At 44.5% G+C, this 13,149-nt stretch overlaps 1 non-coding gene across 1 annotated transcript; it reads left to right on the forward strand.

The window, feature by feature from the left end:
* Positions 1–12,098: 12,098 nt before the first annotated feature.
* LOC119465409 (U2 spliceosomal RNA) lies at positions 12,099–12,280 on the forward strand. The gene has a single exon (XR_005194849.1). It is a non-coding gene; the product is annotated as a U2 spliceosomal RNA (small nuclear RNA).
* The last annotated feature ends 869 nt before the right edge of the window (positions 12,281–13,149 follow it).

Consider the following 13,149-nt stretch of genomic DNA (forward strand, 5'->3'; position numbering starts at 1 on the left):
AGGCCAAAGTGTTCATTTTAATTTACTACTGTGAGAGACGCATTTCACTTAACTGTATCGTGGCCCCTGGGGATTTGTCAGAAGCTCGCTATCTCCCGTTGTTTAACTGCGGTGTCGCCCATGTTTTCATGCTTTCGTCTGTAGTGTAGGAAATACAAATGCAAACAATCTAACGTGCAACTGATTTGAGTACAGTCGCTTAATTATGCTGTCCACTACCATTGTTTACTCGGTAAAAAATAAAGGGAATGTAGGTATTGTACGCCACTGTAAAAAAAAAGAGTTCTTCCTCCATAACGTCAAAGTTTGCGCAATTATAAGCAAATGCGGTATAAAAGTGTATCAGTTACACGGACGATATCGTGCGTGCGTATCGTGCGCAGAGTATGCACAACACTCACACACATCCACTCGTACTATATTCGCACACGTACTATCGACCAAAAAAGTTTACGGATCACGGTATCTCGGAAAACGATAAATATGCGAGCAGCCTTTAAAGTACATCAATGTTAAAACCGTACATCACAATGTTGTTCGCATATACCAGTAAAGGCTGGAAATGGGAATACCATGCAGGCTGCGTTTTAAGGCTATGGAGATATTCAGCTTTTTGTCAGATCCCTTGGTCCGTAAACTTTTTTTGGATGATAGTACACACAGCGTGGAGAGGAGCTCAAACACAAAAAGCTATAATTGAAAGTTAAATGTCACTAAAGCACATAACGTGGCTCTCGGGCATCTGCACAGGCACAGAGATTTTTTTTTTTCAATTTAATACCAAGATAACGTTTCCGCGTCTGAGACTATACACATTTATGGTGACTATCGGTGACTATGCAACATTTTAGCATGATAAGAAGTTACTAATGCTAATCACAGGTTATCAGCTGGTCCTGTTGCGCATCACGTGTAAATATTTGTACCGTCATGTCCTCATCTTACTCTACAATGAGAATTCATTTTATTCTAAGCAACTCGGAAACGTTTTCATTGTTTCTATAAAATTTACATCTATATTCACCTCTTGCTTAGTGTTTTGTTTTTAGCTACGATTTTGTATACCGAGCTCTCTAGTGATCAAGCTTCCCATTTTGTAGGAGTTAGCAAGCAACAGAGGTTTTCGATAAGCATTCTAACAGTAGTGCGCTACTTTTATCGTTGCATAAGACTAGGAAACGGAAAGCCATTAGAGCAATGCACTGCTTGGCTGAAACGCTGGAGGCGTGTATACGTGAGGCTTGCATTGCATACAAATGTAAGTTTCCGTTCTGAATTGAGTGTTTATCGGTTTGGCCGATAAACTGCTCATAAGTAGCCTCTGACCGTAACGAATTGCTCGGCGGGAGGAATTTGCGTAGCGATATTCCGCTCGCGTTGGCGCCCCAATCGAAGCCGGAATATTAGGCCCGTGTTTCCGGTGTTCGTGCACACGGCTACTACGCGCTTCTGGACTCGTGACTTGCGCGTGTTTTTTTGTTTTTTTTTGTACATATTCGAGAAGAAGACGTTGGTGCACAAATACGTCGTGGGCTGCTCCTTGTCTTGTGAAGGAAACATATGCACACAGTTTGCACAAAGCAACAGTCAATGCACACACGACACTTCATCGTAGCAGTCGAAACCAAACGACTTTACAGAGCAACTTTCAGAGGAACAGTGCATACGAAAACTACGATAATATAGAACACACGAACTCACAGTACAAATAAAGAGATCACTCTTATGAAGAAAACGTTTCATAATGATTGAATGGTGCTTGGTCTTTGAGCACTGAAAGCATCGTTCCCGATGTACATTAAGTGCGGACAGCATGGCCACTGTCTAACAATGGTAAGAGGCCGGAACAGAAGATTTAGATTAAGTGGTCGGGGTCCTCCTGTATACTGAACGCAATGTACAGCGGTGATCCTCTTTGATTAACGCTAAATAAGAACCATTTTGTCATGGCAACGTTTACTCGAATACGCTACAGACATGCCATAGTGTCCATGAACACTGGCGTTGCAGAGAAACTGAGTTCAGAGCGCGAGAAAGCGTTTAATTGTTCAGACGTTGTTGCGAAGGCAGATCCGTTTAATGCAAGAACCGAGGAAGTGGCCCCGTAGAACTCACACAGAAGCCGATGCGCCCATACACATCAGCCGCGGGCAACGAATCACACTATCGCGCGTACGACCAATGTGGTATAACATCGCTGATCTCCAATCCAACGCGCTATCTCGGATTCGTTCATCCACTTCCGGTAACCGCTCTGCTCGGCTCGTTGGCAAAGGCGAATCGGAACAAGAGTATAAGATTAGCGTTCAGCGAGGAAGGCAGTGGTCGACCTCAGGGACTATATAGGCAAACCCAAAATAAAGAAGGTGTCTATAAACTAGAAGAAAGAGGGTGTCGATGTTAATAGGACCGTGCATCGCAGCATAGTGGCGTATGTAGTAGTTCCAGACGATGCACGATTGTAGGAAACGCCTTTTTCGCGGTCACAGCGATGAAGACCGTTGTGGACTCGCTGCAGAAGGAAGCTGCCGGCGCCAGTAGGCAATGCGAATGATGGCCGCGGAATTCAGTATCATTTCCTCTGCCTTTCTTAAGCTGCGGGGATCATTAACCTTTCGTGCTCTTTCGGGAGCCAACAGAGCTAAACAAGCGACACAAGAAGACGACAGCATGCTATTCTCTGTCCTGTGGTTTGTGTTAAGTGTGTTATGAATATACGAAAGCTGACCCTATGGCAACCTTATTGCAGTCAGTTTTGCGATTTTCTAGCTTTTGCCCGGTACCGTTGATTCTATACACTACTAAATATATGCAGCGTACCACGAAATATGTTAGAGCACGGAAATTAGAAAAGTATGTTTTAATTTCCGCGCGGCTTCACACGCGTAAGACAAAAATTTGTGTGGCTGCTGGGTGGGTAATATCCTGTGACTCAAATGCAGCCTGGGGCTTCTTTTATGTGGCAGTCGTTGAGGTTGCTTCAACAAGTTGTGTCGGAGATACGAGAAACGCAGCACCATGTACGTGTTTGAGAAAAGGGATGACATCTTGCTTCAGTGGCTGATTGGTCACTTGTGGTATCAGTACCTCTTGCAACGACCTCACCTACGAAACAGTTTGACCAGGCCACGAAGCACATTTCCTTTCGTTACCTCAGTCGAGAACTGACGCAGCCCATATCGTATTGACACAAAGTTTCAGAAGCGGCACTCGCCTTATATCACACACCACTGATTTCATTTACTTGGCCTTTTTATGCAACGGTGCCTGTTACCTGGTTGTGTCAGATGCAAAGAAATACAAGTACTACTTTTATACTACAAATAATACTACTAACACTTAGCTTATCTACCTGCATGAAACTACAGGCTGCTAGATCAAAGTTACCCCAAGGACTGAGGAGTCCCATGAAACAACACTAAATTATGTTGAAATTACATAAGCGAGGTGTGAAAAATACAATGGTTTAAACGTGCAATTCCCATGTTGTTCGCATGCACACAAATATTTTTGCATTATTGAAGATCTCGACATTGTTATCATGCATGATCGCCTGGAAAGCTACTCCAGGTTTAGTGAGAAATGCAATATGCACCATGATGACAAAAACGCTACATGCGTCATCCAATTGGATATCCTGGTGGATCGTCCGCGGAGCTTGACGTCACGAAAATGGGTTGAGGCCAACAGTTTCAGTGCACGAAAAATTTGTTGTTCACAAGCTTTGCTTGTGTGAGTTTTATTTTGAAAGATAAGAGTAGCAATGTTTCCGCAATGCAATTGGAGAACATCCTTGCGAAAACGCCAGCCTTACGCCAACGCCAACGGACATCAAATGGTGCTGCTCTTGTTAATTTATACTCTCCATGAATGGGTGTCACTGGACAAGGCTCATGCGTTGATCAAGGAGCTCTTCTTCAACACCGTATGAGAGGTGTCTTAGCGGTGTTAATGTAAGATCATCAAGGGGCGTGAATAATCTAGAATGGTGTTGGAAGGACTGCTCTCTCGCCGAATACCGAATGCAGTGGCAAGAGGGCTGATGTAGAGGTGTTACTGCGGGTGCCATCAAATGGTGCGAATGAGGTTGACTAGGGGGCTGGCAAGAATGTCCTATTTCCAAAACCACATAGTGATCGAGGCTAGACGGGTTTTGTAAAGGCGTTATTCTGAGTGTCATCCAAGGGTGCGAATCAACTATCGTCTAGGGTTTTGGCAAAGGTTCTTCCTTCCTTAATGACTGATACAGAAGCAAGGGGGGTGTTGTAAATGTTTTACTGTAGGTGCCATCCAAGGATGGCAATCTTGCTAGACTGGAGCTGCGGTAAGAGCACTCTTTCTTGACATTTTACAGCAGAGAATGAGGACTGTGGTTGCAGTATTATTGTTTGACCGTCAACAAATATGAATGAACGAGTCTGGGGCGCTAAAAAGATGTGGTTTCTTCCATAACGCCCTCTACCGGGGCAAAAGCGGTGGCGTAACGGTGTCACGGTAGGTGTCATCATGAACAAGGCTATGAGAATCTGATAAAAGTTATCCGCTTGCCGGTGCCTTCGAGTTGGGCCCGCAAAACAGTCACACCGAAACTTTAACGTAGGGCAGTGGGATGGTATCCCGCAAACCCGGAAGTCCACTGAATCGCTATGATGGAACGTCCTTTCACCGTACCCGGCTTGCTCTCCCGGGAGAACGATTAACTTGCCGTCGGTGGCCCTGCCAAAAAAATCGCGGCCCGCTCAAAGTAGTGTCGAAGTTTCCGCTGCCATCGATCTCGTGAGCAACTCGCCGGCATTGATAAAATGTGTTCCCCCGCGAGAAAGATGTGCTAACGTTTTTAGAGCGGTGGCGGCCCAACATAGCCTCTTGCTTGCCTTCTACGAACGTGGCAACGGCATCCTGAAATCAAGAGGTCCAGCCGGTACTTCCGTACTCATGACGACCCCAAGGGGTTCAAAAGCTTTAAAATAGGCCATCGGTGGCCTAGTTATGCGCAGAGACTCTCCTGCTGTTCAGACTGCTGCAAGACAAGAAATTCGAATTTTCGTCTGGCGACTCCATGCGACAAAGTTCGAGGAGAAGGGGAACCTATAGGCTGAATTTTTGTTAGGCACAAATATATGGAGCTATAATAAGCTGTGAAGCCAAGGAAAGCATAAAACAAATTAAGTGCCGCTTTAATATAAATGTAGAAATAAGGAAATGGGAAGGGAAAGTGGGCGCAAAGACAATCTGCTGCACGCAGGAGTTGAACCTGCATCCTTCGCAATACGCGTGCGATGATTCACCAACAGAGCTACGACGGCGGATGTTTAAATGCCCACTTGTTTGGGTATTTACGCTTGTGTATTATAGATTTTGCCATTAGAGTGGTAGTCAAAGCCACTCAGACATGGCAGGCGGATCTGGCACATAATTTTTTACCGGCTAGCGTCACGTAGTATGTGAACTATAGCTGGAGGCAACCGGCCAATACACCCTCGTATGCTACCTGAAGGTGTACGCTCGAAACAAATAGACGCCCGATTCGTGCCACCCACAGCTCTGGCCTGACGTTTCAAGTCGAGATCGCGAGATTGCTCGGCTTTTTTATGGTATAATATAGGGGACTCCTTGCGACGTCGCAATTATTGGTGAGCTCGCATGAAACGCCACCTGGCCTATTCATTCAGTGGACTGCCACTGAATGTAGAAATTCAAGAGACTAGAAATTCGAGAGACTCGAAAATTTCTTGGCAGATTATACACTCAATAATAAAACCAACTCCTAACCAATACAGTATGTCCTACGCTGATGTTACAGGAATATCGGCAGAATTAATAGAGGCATCTTTCATTAATTACTTTTGTAGCATCGGCAAGGAAAGTACGAATACATGCCGTGACGTTACGCTTGATACTCTTCCTGATAGGGTGATCAATTCTTTGGTTACGTCGAAATCACGGCAGCTGAGATCGTCACAGTAGTCAATACAATGCCATGTAAACATAGCACTGGATGTGATGAGGTATCTTCGTTTATATTAAAACAATGTATAGAGATATTTTGCGTTCCATCGGAAATTATTTTTAATCGTTCATTTTACACAGCTACGTACCCAGATCTCTTAAAGCTTGCTTAAGTTGTTCCTATACACAAAAATGGAGACCGAGACCTTCCTGAAAATTACCGACCAATATCTGTCGTAAGCGCCATTAATACAGCTTTTGAAAAACTCATCGCGAAATGGGTCATGAATTTTGTCGAAACAGAATCATTGCTAACACCTAGTCAGCATGGTTTCAGGAGCAAGAGGTCAGCCGCCACCGCTATATTATCTTTCTCTGATATTGTAAACACCTACTTAAACAATAATATGATCGTATATTAGGTTTGTTCATTGACATTAAAAAAAGCTTTCGATACTGTACATCATGGGGTATTACTTCACAAACTAGAACATTACGGCTTCCATGGTGTCTGTCAAGAATTTTTCAGAAGCTAACTCACCAATAGACAACAAAAGGTGCTATTTATCAATGTAGAATCAGATTTTTCTGAGGTCTCAACGGGAGTACGTCCCTCAAGGATCAGTGTTGGGACCCATAGTATTTTCATTACACGTGAACGATCTGCCATTGAAATTGCGTAATTTCACTCCTGTCATGTACGCGGATGACACTGCACCCATTTGCACACATCAGTCTACGCTTGAAACTTTTCATATAGCTAACGAAGAAATGAGGCTTATCAGTAATTGGTTTCAAGCTAATAACCAGCTACTGAACGTACAGAAGACAAAATATATGTTCATTCATTCTTCACACAAAGCTATAACTTTCGACTAATGCGTGGTTCAGGTAGAGGGAGTGCCCATTGAACGTGTGAATAGCATAACATATTTAGGTGTTGTAATAGACCATCATTTAAACCGAAAAAAGCATATTGATTCGCTATGTAAAAAGTCTCAGCAGTGTTTGCTTTGTGATATTTAAGTGTCGTCAGTTTTTCGATGTACCGACTTTGAGAACCCTCTATTTTGCTCTTTTTCATAGTCAGGTATCATACTGTATAGAGTCGTGGGGCCATGCGTATGAATCTTACCTAAGGCCACTTGTAGTACTGCACAAGCGAGCAATTCCTTTTCTGTCAAGTTCAAGTTATGCAGCCCCTACGAAGCCGCTTTTTAACAAATATCAAATCATGCCCCTTAAACTGCTAATAAACTATAAAACTACAATTATGGTGTATAACTGTATAACTAACAATTGTTCACTTCACTGCTCATCATTCATGTCTTCCCGGTTCCCAACAAGAGGCTACGAAGCCGGGAACTTCCTGCAGCCTCTTGTAAAAAATGCATATGGCAAAAGGCGGCTTCCTAGCCTTGGTTGTACTTGGTGGAACAGTCTTCCTGTACACGTAAAACAAAGTAAATACTTTTTTGTTAACTGAAACACCATTACAAATACCTGTATTAACGTTGAAATATAATTACAATACAAGATGTCTGCTACCTGCATAAACACACAACTGTTGAAATTGATATTGTATAAATATAAATCTCTGTTATTATTCAAGTATGGACCCAAACTAGCTTGATGCTAAGGATGCAGATGGTTCTCATGTATTTTCATCATTTTTGTATCCTTCTGGCAAATAAATTCAAAATTCAGACTGCGCATGGTCATTGTCAACCTAGTTGCAGTGTTCGATCGCCAATATAACTGAATTCACAACTATACCAATAACAATACGAATCAATCATCGCCAACAAGTCTATAATCGAATCAACAACTAACACCTAGACTACTTCACTTAGCCCCATGAAGCCGCTGACAACAGAAGGCGCATGGCATAGAGTGATGCTCACGAAACAGGACCTTCCATCTGTTATATTATTGCAGTGACTAGAGTGAACGACGATTGAGACAAAGAAAGTTACCGCATTACTTATTTACGATAATAGTCTTTTTTTTTGGATTTGTGCACTGCGCACCTCAGCTGTATCCGCATCAGGGGTTTAAAAACTCGAGTGCTGCCAGTCCGTACAGTCACATGTAATGAATACGGTCACACGGTCAATTCAGCATGAATTTGAACAGGGAGGGAGATTAAGAAACAGGAATAAATGACAGCAGGATACATAATAAGGAAGGGCAGCTCACTCCTAGATATAGTATATGCGCAGAGGAACGTCAGAATGACAATGGCATGGTAAGTATAATGTATAAATTGCAATATCTAAAAGATTCACAGAGGTATGAAAAGCAGTACAGTAGATAGATTATATAGCGGTGCTACTCAAAACTCACAATTTTAAATTGCGCAAGGTGTGGATGAGTCATGTAAACTATTTAAATTAGTGCCACTAATGACAAGAGGATTAAGGTTATTCACTTCTGTTATGAATGGTAGTCGAATTCAGTCCTCTTAGGAATGGCGGGCACTATGCTGCAGAAAACTAAGACAGCCAAAGAGTTGTCATCCACCCCGACAATTGGGAATAAATTGCAATAATAGGTCTTATGAAGTGGTTCGGGTATCCCCAACTGCCGTGATAAGTTAATGCGTTAATCAGTCGAATCCGTTAAGATCAACAGTTGACAATCGGTAGCAGCCACTTTTCAACGAAGAAAAAAAAAAAGCACCGCTCATAAAGGTAGTCAAGAAAGATTTCTAAGGCCAGCGAGCTGTTCGAATCATCTCGAGAATTTCTTGCAGCTCCTGCATGTGCTAAACAGTGGCTCGCTGAACACCGGAACTTTTCGCAGATACCCACGTGCCTTCCATTTGGATACAATCGTCAGATGATTATACATATTGCACAATGTAACAAACCGAGTTCGCCAACCGTGCGTGCTCACAGCGGGTGTGTTGCCAAACCCGAATTCCGTTCTTGCCGCCGTCATTCCCCTGCCGCAATCTCTGTCCGAAACGACGACGCCAATAGCCAGAAGCGGCTGCGAGGTCACCATTAAGGAAACTCACGCTGCATTCTCGTAAAGCCAGGCGTGCAATCAGTATCTTCAGTATCGCCGACAGCGTACAGGGACCACGCGAAATGGCACCAACGTCTAGACCTCCCCTGGAGTCAGGCCTTTCAACGCAGACTGGTTTAACTAATCGCCCTTGAACACGCCACTTGGTCCGCGATGGTTTCGGCCCTCAATCACGTTGGACAGCACAAGCCGTTGTTTTGCTACTGCTCTGCGCACAACTCACACGTTGTTTCTGCTTTGCTTATGCACTTCGTTCTCGGCGCTTTCCGGCTGTGAAATCTGATTAGGCGACGTAGCAAAGGTTCGAATGAATATTCAAGAACGAGGGACCGAATTCGTGCCAGCTATTTATAACGGGCTTGTGTTAATTAGACGCCTATTAAAATTCAGATTGCCAATATAACATTTGAAGGACAGCACCGAGGTCTGGCCGGGCAGCGCGGGCAGTGAACGAAATGTCGATTTTGCTGCACGATAAATGGAATCTTATTGCGCCCTCGAATGTTTAATTTCCAGTTGTTTTCATAGTTATAGTGATACCCTTTCTTTATTGTTCATTACTAGGCATGCTTCCCGCTTTTTGGACTGTACCGCAAGAACCCGTCACCAACGGAATACTAAGGTGTTGTTTCCGGGCATTTCTTGAGATAGTCAGGCGGGCACATTGGCTTGAACAGCTCTTAACAGCCGTGCCTGTAAGCGTTGCTCTTGTTTATTTAAAAGTACGGCTAACAAAGAAGCCCTCGCTACAGGAATGCCTAAATGTACTTTTCGATATTGCAAATAATGTTTCCTAGCAACGCCAAAAAATACAATAAAGGTGTGATTTAAGAAACCTTTGCAAAATCGAGCAGAAGACAAGAAACAGCATATACGTTTTGAGCGACCCAACACAAAGTACAAGATAGAAGATTGTTATGATAAACTAAGAACGCTTGCCTTCCTTGAAGGCTGCATATACAAGCTTGTAATTGTGGCTTCCACTGACTGTTCTGGTGATATTTTGTATATGATAGTTATAGAATGAAAGCAGTCTATTTCTTGCACTCATTGGGGCATTAGTTTTGCTTTTATAGGACAGAGATAAATGTAGTATCTCACGTATCTTCTACACCATTCCCTCGAACACAACCCATCTTTTTTTGAGCAGCTTGTCCTGTGGCATAGGTGCGTACCAAAATAAAAGCACGGAGGGCCTCTTCAAAGTGGAAATCGTAGAAGTACCATACAGAAAACACATCGTCCATGAGTCAATGCTTATGTATGTTTGATCCGTTCATAGTTTGGAAACATTTAATAACGCATCTGCTATGTTCTAAACGGATATATTTTGAGTAAGAACAAGGGACACTCGAAAGGAACCCATTTATTACAGAATATAATATGCAAACAAATAAAAAAAACTATGTTGCTAAACTTTTTATATCGTTAGCACACAATGTGATCTTTATGCATTAAAGAAGCACAACTTTTCGCTCTATCGGTAACAATGTATGAAAAACGTATTCAAGGACTGAAAGACCTTGAAAGGACTAAGAAGACTACCGCTAAAGAAAGCGGCACCCCATTCGGCAAACGTACTTGGCGGCGTCGATGCAGGAAGGCGGTTTCGATTATTTTCCGGCAAGTAGTTGTCGAACAGTCAAGAAGATGGCGCGCTCGCATCGATCCTCGCACAACTTCTGCAACCGCGCGGTTCTTCCGGAAGCGGTCGCGGCGACACAACAGTTTCACTGCAGATTGTTTTGACATCTGAACATTTTTCAAAGTAGACCCGAAATTACCGTCGAATGCACAAGATAGAGCAGTGGCATCTAAATTGGGACAGGGCGCTTAAATTCGTCTCAATGCGGGGGATGTCAACAGGATAAAACATTTCGGATCGAAATTCACACACTCTTCAAAAGATCGTAAGGCTGTTCCGCACCTCTGACCTGTAACCTTCGCTACTGCCATGTCCACATAATCACTATAGAGACTGAAGTCCGGACATACAGCTGAAAGGTGTGTCGTAAGGCAATAAAGCAGACGCATAGGTGATCGATCGGGCAAGCAAACAGAATTGACTGCTTTATTCAGGAGAGTCTGTCGCTACAGGACGAAAGACGACGGTGCCACTAGAATCGCAATCACCATCAGCTGGCGCATAACCATTGCCAATTACCTCTCGTGGGTGCGTGCCATATGTTGAAAGCGACAACAACAACAAGCGGGTGCCTGTCAACTGATCTTGCGCATAGGAACGACTTCGCGAATACAAGTGCCGCCTCGGTAACTCAAGCTTTACTGACTTCTGGCATACATCACAAGAGGATCAACGAGGCTCATCACATTCGGAGCTCCCAGAGTTATGAAACGGTCAGCTGGACCTCCTAATGCAAAACACACGCATGTTATGCGCAGATTACCGCACGGTAGCACAAGTGAAGAAAAAAGATCACGTTACATAACAGCTAGGGATAAGGTATGTAATCTTCTTCCGCCGGAAACGAGGCCTTAATCTAACACTGAATTATGTAGATGGCTCGATGAACACCACTCCGTTCTAGTGGCGTTCAGGAAGGAGACAAAGTAGGAGGAAGCAATAAGTAACGCGGCCAGCCTTCGCAAGCTAAATCTCCGTGACGCAATCAACCCTTCGCCTTTTCTCTCTCAAGAAAGTCAATGCCATTCCACTCTGTGAAGGTGGATGACCAGCGAAACTGTCTATGTGGTGATTGACCGTTGTTCCGGTGAAACATTCCAAGTTTGCCGGATCGGGGCCACATGGACGGTTCGCATTTCTTTTCGCCTCGCGGTCCTGGCGGTCAGCACGCTTACGCTTGGCGTCCGCGGCCCGCTCATCGTCGGTGGTCTCCTTCCGCCGCCGCCGCTGCCGCCGTGCCCATTCCCTTTTCTGTTCACGCTGTCGTTCTGGGTAGGCACGCTGTTATTCTTCAGACCGTACCTCCCCCCCCCCTTCCCCCAACACACGCCCTACTCATTTCACATTATAAACAGAACTGACGAACGGAGCTTACGTAGAGCGTGACGTCTGAAGACAGAAGACACTCAGATTGGTAAGCACTAGTTTGAATACGCGGGATGGCGTACACGTGTGCGGTGTGAACGTAGACATGGCCTCCACGGGTCAAAGTGTAGTATCTGCCCTTATCCGTTTAAAACGTGATATGGGCTGCATTTGGAGCCAAGATATTGAACTTATTTCTGCAAGTTGCCGGAGTGCTTGAATAAAGCCTGCTTCACCTCCGCCGCGGGTGGGCCGGTATTGCACTATCTTCGGGATTTTAGGGGCATCGTTCCGCTAGAAACTAGCCATATACAGCTTCGCTGTAAAAGTCGGCCCAACACGTGACCATGCACTCGACAGACTCGGTATGGTAAGCTCGGTACACTGCATACGTTGTAATCGACGTGCAGTTCGCGTGCTTTGCCAACTGCTCTGCGCACATCTCCTTCCTGATATGAACGTGCAACCCGGCTCGTTTATTGCAACATGTACATTTATCGTCTTGCTTGCAACGTGTGATTGTGACAACCACCCGTTGCTGTCGTAGCAGTTGTCTTATCAGAAGAACGTGCGCTGAGCACGGCTAGCCTGGTGGTGGAAGGCACTAAAACTTACTTCGACGTGGTCACGTGTTTCGCCGACTTTTCGTGGCTTCAATTGTGCGAACCGTATGCTCCCTCCCAGTTTCTTACTTTTACCACGGCCACTACACCATACGTGACGCCCCCTTCAAGAAAACAATGTCCATAACCGCCTCTGGGGATGCAACTCATGCATGTGCGGTTATGTGTACTGGAGAGCTACGCATACTAAACAATGAGTTGTCGAGCAACATTCGCACTTGGCGATTTGTGCAGCGTTTTCCCTTGCCGCGCGCACGCCGGTAGCTTCCGTGCTTGTTATCACGCACGCTATACCAGGCAATGCCGCAACGGAGAAAAACGACGTTGTGCGGGTCACAAAGATATAATATTCCACAACTTCAATAATTTTATTTTCGTGATTTCAGGTGGGAATACTGCAAAGGAGAATTGCCCAGGGAAGAGTCATAATACGATGACACTCTGCGCTGTGCTTAGAGCTGTTCCTGCCTCAAAATGAATAAACAGCTCGCCGATGCTTTGATGCTATTAATTTTGAGTTGAAATACAGGAGAT

Source organism: Dermacentor silvarum, chromosome 9 (assembly GCF_013339745.2).
Source record: "Dermacentor silvarum isolate Dsil-2018 chromosome 9, BIME_Dsil_1.4, whole genome shotgun sequence".
NCBI lineage: Eukaryota > Metazoa > Arthropoda > Arachnida > Ixodida > Ixodidae > Dermacentor > Dermacentor silvarum.